Source organism: Stegodyphus dumicola, chromosome 7 (assembly GCF_044657685.1).
Source record: "Stegodyphus dumicola isolate Sdum_Otavi_A_Nest chromosome 7, ASM4465768v1".
Lineage (NCBI taxonomy): Eukaryota > Metazoa > Arthropoda > Arachnida > Araneae > Eresidae > Stegodyphus > Stegodyphus dumicola.
Window position 1 is genome coordinate 131,553,779 of NC_140774.1, and position 7,640 is coordinate 131,561,418.

Consider the following 7,640-nt stretch of genomic DNA (forward strand, 5'->3'; position numbering starts at 1 on the left):
GAAAATATAGACGAGTCAGAAAAGACGCAATACCTGGAAAAAAAGCAAAAAACGGAAAAGAATCCTCATCTGAAAAACAAGCTGGAACCGGAAAAGAACTGTCAAACCCGATAAGGAAACCGGATGAACTGCGAAAAGAGCCAGAACTCGATAACAACTGTAGAACGATTGATTTAATGATCAAACGAAGCAAGACCCGGAAAAGAAAAATAGAACAAATAAATCATACACCTGCTTCATTTTACCAAAATTTATTATCAATAACATTTTTATTATGAAGAACTTTATGGTATTCTTAGTATATGGACAGCATTTGATAATATTTTGCTCGGTAAGTGTAACTACTGATATATTATTAGCTAGTAATTAGTCATGCTAACTTTAAGATATCAGCATTATTTTAGCAGCAACTAAGTACACTCTTTCGTAGTTCAGATCTATGTTTTCAGTGCCTTTCATGGCTGCGAGGTCTTCCGGTTTTACCTGGAAAGTCACAGTTTATTGACTTTTTTAACACATAGTCACATGACAGTATTTTTCAACAATAAATTTATGTTATGCTACTGGCTTTAAATTGTGCAAATAAATATTGCACGTTATATCTTTCATAATTGAACTCATGAAATTAATTTATACAGATTTCATTTTAAAATTTGTTTGACCCTGAGCTGTCTTATCCAACTGCAGATATTTATAGGACTTTATATCAAGATTCAAAGAAACGTTCAAAAAGGAATGTTTATCCGCTTTTAATTATGTGTTAATCAGCTTGAGTTGCATTACTAAGATTGTAATTCTAAACAAATTAAAAGCTATTGTAGTATGTACATTAGCTTTTAATTTGCTTTCACCTTGTTTAAATGTAGTTTGACATACCACAATTTCCGTTTCTACTCAGGATTTTTCTAGTGTAAAAATTCAAGATTACAAATTAAAATGAGCGAAAAAATAACTTTTAAAATGTGTGTATACATTAAATCAGAATCATAATATAATTAGAGAAAAAACTGAATAATATATTATAAAGCGAATTTATATCAATTTCGATTTCTTTCAAAATAGAGATTCCTTCGCACCTCACAAATCTCACAGAAACTCTCGGTTTGTGATTCGTGAGCTTTAGTTTTTTATATTTGGAATTTGGCAGCAATATGATTCACTGTTACGATACAAATTCTTGCTCACAAATTGGTTATCTAACTAGAAAATGGTATAACTAAAATAAAATAAATATTATTAGATGGAAATGTTGGTTTGCTTTGCGTTTATCTGAATGGTATCGTATATATAAACCTGTTGGAGACGTTTTTTTCCCACACATCGAATAGAGACACATAGTCACATAATATAAATAATCTGACTACATTACTATAGTGTAAGATGAAGCTCTACCACATTTCTCTATTACTTTAGACTGCGAAAGATTTGCTAAAGCATTACAGGATCATACTCTGAAGAATCTCGCCGTTCTGTTTCATTTTCTTTTCCCTCGAAAACACATTATCTTAATACAATAGATTACTTTTGAAGGAATGTATTATTTGAAAACCTTGTAACTGTAAGAATTATTCTCTGACGTTATTACACAAAAAGCGGTTGAGAGCCTAATCTTTTGCTATGCGCTTTAAGATGTATAAAAGCATTTTGAAATGTAAGGCCTACAAACCGAAACGTAACTTTATCTTATTTCTGTACTATTCATTAGAGTTATATACATTCCCATCAATAGATACTCAATGGCTAAATATTCTGGTTACCCAAATCAGTTCTTTTTTTCCTCTCTTCTTTTTCTTAATTTTAAATAATCCGGAAAGTAAAGCTATAGAAAATTTCACTTCTTCATTAGAAATCTGATTTGGAATTTTGTTTTCCGAGATAAAAATTTTAATTCCTTATCTCTTTTCTCAACACAAAGATCGAAAAACGTAACATCGACATTTTGAAAGCATTTGTAAACTAATAGAAGGGAAAAAGCAGAATATAATGGTTCAGCAAGCATGTAAATATCTCTATCACTTAAGTTTCAGCTATGTTTGTTATAGTATATTCAGGCGTATAAGACGCACTTTTAAAACAAAATGTAAGATGGAAATTTATGCGTGCGCGCTGTACGCCAGCTATAAAAATTTTATGTTTGGAAATATGGAAAAAGTGAGCATACGAAAATTAGATTTCTGCGTGTAATTAAATTTTTTTTTCTTTAAAAGAAATAACACAGTTTATGTACTTAAAAATTTTCGTTATAAAAATTCTGTTTCATTTTCACCTTCACATCTGATCCATACTTCCATAGATCCAAGTTCCTCATATTCGGCTTAAGTTATATCTTCAAGCACATCATCGGATTCTGTTTCATTTTCGCCGTCACTTTTTCTCTGATCCACAGATAAATAATCATCTTCCGTTTCAACTAGACCGTCAGATATACCACATATATTAAATGGGTTTAATTTTATTCCGTGCTTTTATTATTTACTGACACACTATTTATGGACTGGCATGACGTATTTGGTCTCCATTTGTAACCAGTTTTTTCACCTTCACGTTTGCTCGAGTATTCCACTGACGTTAAAAATATTCTATCGATGATATATTGACATATATGTCTAATATCTGAACTAATGGCAATAATCCGCCTGGATAAACTGTCATATCTGTATAACATTATTTCAACAACATATTTGTGTTATCCGTTAGATGGAGGCTGAACATGTCCCAAAGTATTGGATTTTCTTGATTATCTGAGACAAAAGGAAGCTTTTGCCAAATATTTCTTATCCACAGTTTCACGACATTTTTCTCCGCCGATCATTTCTCTTGAATACGGATGAAAACACTTTCGGGAAACTGCACTTCTGCAAAATCTTTCTTTTAAAGATATCGATGGGATTTTAATTTCGTACGGTCGGCTAAGCAGGAGATCAGTACGGTGAGGTGAGATTTCTCGTTGGACTATTGTTTCTATGTTAACCGTTATTTTTCTTTCATATCATTGTTTATTTATCTCCTACCGTATAAAAACTACTGGAATGACATCCATAGTTGCAACACGTGATAGTAATTAAATTTTTCCATATTTTTAAAAACTCATCAAAGTTTTATCTCTATATTTGCGAAGCCTTTGAAAAAATTTTGTCTTTTTTTCTCGGAGAACTGAATTATTCCGTGAAGTAAATCGAAAACACAAACTCAGTTTGCTTTAGAGTTTTCACTTCCATTTGCACTCCTTTTTTCTATTTTTAAGTCAAAGAAACGTACGCTGTTTCTTGTTACAATTAATTCATTCTAGCGATGATGGGGATTTTCTACAATGCAGTTTCCAACACTTTCGCCGACGGTAAGCTATTTCATTACTTCTTTATGCAATGCACAGTTATTCTTTGGCGCAATAATCATTGTAAAATTTCATGTTTCCTCCACTCGTGTACGAAGCACTCACGAAAACCAAACTGCATGATTTCCATTTTCTTTCGCAAACTGAATGACTTAACATTTGAAACTTGCATTGTGTTTGTTTCGTTCGGCAAAAGCCATAACTACTGCTGAAGAAAGCACTGGATGAACTACACTTCACTAAAATCAAATGTGATATCGTTAAGTCTTTGATGTTGACATCAGAACCACGGTTTCAAATGACTACAGAAAGAAGAACATGACTCCTAATTCCGCAAATTCACTTTGGTCGAAAGTGCACTCTTATCCAAATTATGTTCCTTGTTTCTCGAAGTCCTAGAATAACATTCTCTTCCACATCCAGAATGAATACAAATCACCTCCTACCTTGCAGAAATATTTTCCCCGATAATCATTTCTCCTGCGCACCACCTTATCGCTTGCCAAACTGCAATGTTTCCGCAATTGACATATTTGCTCGTGTTTCCTAAGGTATGAAATAATCAAGAAGAGCTGTTGCGGGATATGATGTTTTTGGTATTGCCAAACCACCATGTGTATTTTATTGCTTTCTTTATTTACTAAAGACCTGATGCATTGTAATTAAGCGATATAAGAACTTGATTTATATGCGATTACGTTTTCTTATACAAAATGTTCCAACAATGTGCTTATGCGTTGTAATTTCATTTATTCAAAACTCAGTCTAGTTATATTTATAAAATTTTCAATAGCAAACGAATGTTTTAAGAAAACAGTTTAGACGTTTTGGGTCAAGATACTTTTCAAAAAAAGTCTAATCCAAGAGTTATTTATATGAGAAATGTTATGTAAAAACAAATGGCGCACATTTTTACGTTTGAAATTTACTGGCATATTCCATGCCAAATTTAGTAAGAGATTTCAGTTTTTACCAGCTAAAGGAAGTTAAGGATTTCTAGAATAATTTGCAAGGTCAAGGAAGAGTTTTGTCTATTGTTAATTGATATTTTCATTTCCAAAAAAGAACGTTAAGCGTTAAATTTTGAAAGAAGTTTTTTATTTTCTTTTGGCACGATGCGTAATGAGTTTATTTCAAAAAGCTGAAAATAAAAGTACCAATTATCTATATTTTACTATTTATATCATAATAAATAACTTACTAATTTAAAATTTAATTATAAAAAAGATTTTACTCCCACAAAAGCCGTTTTATCCATTTACGCCAGTTTGGGCACTTTTCTACTGCATATGCCTTTCATCAAATTGTACACGCTCTGTCCACAAAATATTCACTCGCTCTTTATTTGTGCAACCGTGGATATACTTCAATTAATAATCTGTTTTAAATGACGCAACTTTTTGTCTTTTCGAATAATAAACGGTTATTATTGCACAAAGTACGAAATCTGACTAATTATTTTTTCCTCCAATACCTAGACTTCTGTCTAGGTATTTGGTTATAAGAAATAAATCACAAAACAATTGACTGATGTCCATCGAAATCAGACGGAGATACTTATGTTCAAAATTATTTCATAACGAGTGCAAACTTTTTCCTCATAAAATCATGAGTGTCGGAGAAACATATGAAGAGCTAGGCTTCGTAATTTTTACAAAACAAATTATTTTAAATTTAAAAGTACCAAAGCGCAAACATTTACGTTTTTCAAAACACTTTTGTACTTGGAAGTCAATGCCCACCACAAACGACCAAGATCCGGTCTGAAATTTTGCAGACAGTGCACAGTCATCCGTTTCGAGTATCTTTCATTTTGGTTATTTGCGTATGCGATATAACCTTCTCAAATATTCTCATGCTTGTGACTCAGAATTGAATTATCATTTTAACTGATATTTTTATGTGATGTGTAACAATAATTTATGTATTTGAATCACGAAATTTAGTAAATTTTTAACTTCTATTATTTTCCTTTCTCATTTTGAATGTACAGTGTGTTTCAAGTTCTTATATTCTTAAGTTCTTATTTTAAGTCCCAAGTGCGTTTTTTCGCGACCGAATTACGGAGAAGAAAATGTAATATTCTTATGTGTTCAACATTCACCATTAGTAGATGGTGAATGTCGACATTTACCGGTGTAAGTCAGAAATAAGTGTTTTTGAAAAATATTTCGGACATACAACAAGCGACTATGTGAATGTTGACATTCACCGGTGAAAGCCGACATTCTCCAGATTTCGGTGTTTCACCGTAACATATATACGATAAACGTATATATATAGATATATATGCATATGTGTGTGTGTATGTGTGAATTAATGTTAGGAATTCTGATCGCACATATTGATCTATAATACAGAGCAAATTTGGCAGATGAATAAGATAAAATATTCAGATTTATTTCAATTCACATTTGCGCCCCCAATTCATTTGAAATTCTAAACTTACCTATTTCTAGAATATTTATATTTCTCATATTGTTGGAATAGGAAGAAAGTAGCACGACAGAGATAGGAATACCGTGCCAGCGTTGACAGAGATAGAAAAAATATGCATAGTTCTACAATATTGTGGTTTAGTAAGAGAAATATTTGTTTCAGGAAAATTTATATTCCCACTTAGCTAAGTCATCATCTTTAACTGAAATCATGTGATGGGGATATATAATATTAGATTTTTTTTCATAGATAGATTTTGCACTTGATTTGCTTATGCTTCTGAATTTAAATGATATTGTAGATTAGTTCGAGAATTAAATCGTTTACATGTTTGCATATTTTTAAATTATTTTAAATTATTTGGCTTTTTTCCTTTTTTTAGAATTTAAATTTGCTTTTTTATATTTTTATTTTTTTACTTTTTTACTTTTATACGTATTTGTTAAGAATTTAAATTTGTTTAAATATATATATATATACATAAACATATATTTTAATTAATTAATTTTTATTTTTTAATTTGTTATTAATTCAAAATTATTTAATATTATATATTAAAAAAATAATTGCAATGAAAAGTTAGAATCTCGAAATTTTTATTATGTTTGATGAGTAAATTCTCAAAACTATAGCTAAATAATATCATAAATCTCTGTAAATCTAGAAATATATAGTCTAACAGAAACAGGTGAAGAGAACAATTTATATGAGTTTTGTTCCGAATAGAGTATGGGATGGATTTCAGTGTTTACTTAATTTGTTTTACATACATATATATATGCATATTATTTATAAACATAAAGTCCTTTTTGTCTTTGTTACTCTAATTATATCAACTATTTCACACTTACTTCTCATTCACAAATTTTACAAACTGGCCGTTTAAACACGTGTATTTTGTATATTAGCTTTCTGTTTAGGTATTTCATTAGTTAATGCAATAAAGTTTCCTCATAATCAAAAGGTATTACAATAAATTTGAATTCTTCACAATGTGATTTTCCAACTTAAACATTTATAATCTATTTTTGTAATGAAGGAATGAAAAAACATTACGCATTATAAATCTGAAAACGTATTATTTTCCAGACCAGCGTTTTTGTCAAAAAATTATTAAACGTATAATTAAACTGGACCTGAAACATTATGTTTTGTTTTATTATTTTTTCCGAAATGACTTACGTCTCCGACACGTATTGCAATCTTAAACATTGCGGATCCAATTCTTCTAGTAATTGTTCGCTGAAGTATATTTTTGCTTCTTCTTCTTCTTCAAATATACGTCGATAATTATTTGCGCTGAAATATTTTTATTTTATTAAATATATATGTTCATATGTTTGAATTCATTAATTTAATAAATGATTATTTATACGTTTTTTGTCAAAAGTAGTAAGTCACATTTTGCGAGCATTTTTACATTACATTTTTACATTTTTGTCAAAGATTTTTAAAGGCGCTATGTTCCACGAAGAAAATAGCTTTACTTATTCAAAATCTTCAAAAAACAGTAAATATGGAAATGAATATTCGTCTTATTAGCCTAAATTCCATTATGAGGATATACAGGTATAATAGGAAATGAAGCTGCTGCCATCAGCAGCTCAGGATGCCATATTAGAAGGTCTGATTGACATCTATCATCTCAGATCAAACATTGCAATCAGGAAAAAAATTTCCAAACACGTTTTGATAAAATAACAAACAGGATGGGACGAGGCAGATACAAGAAGATTGCTCCACAGTTACTTTCCGCAAGTATCCCTATAAAGAATACATTTTTTTCTCCAATTAGATTGGCAACAAATCATGGAAAGTTTCCATTTTATTTCCAGAGATTCTTAAGAAGGCACGTAAAATGCGAGCG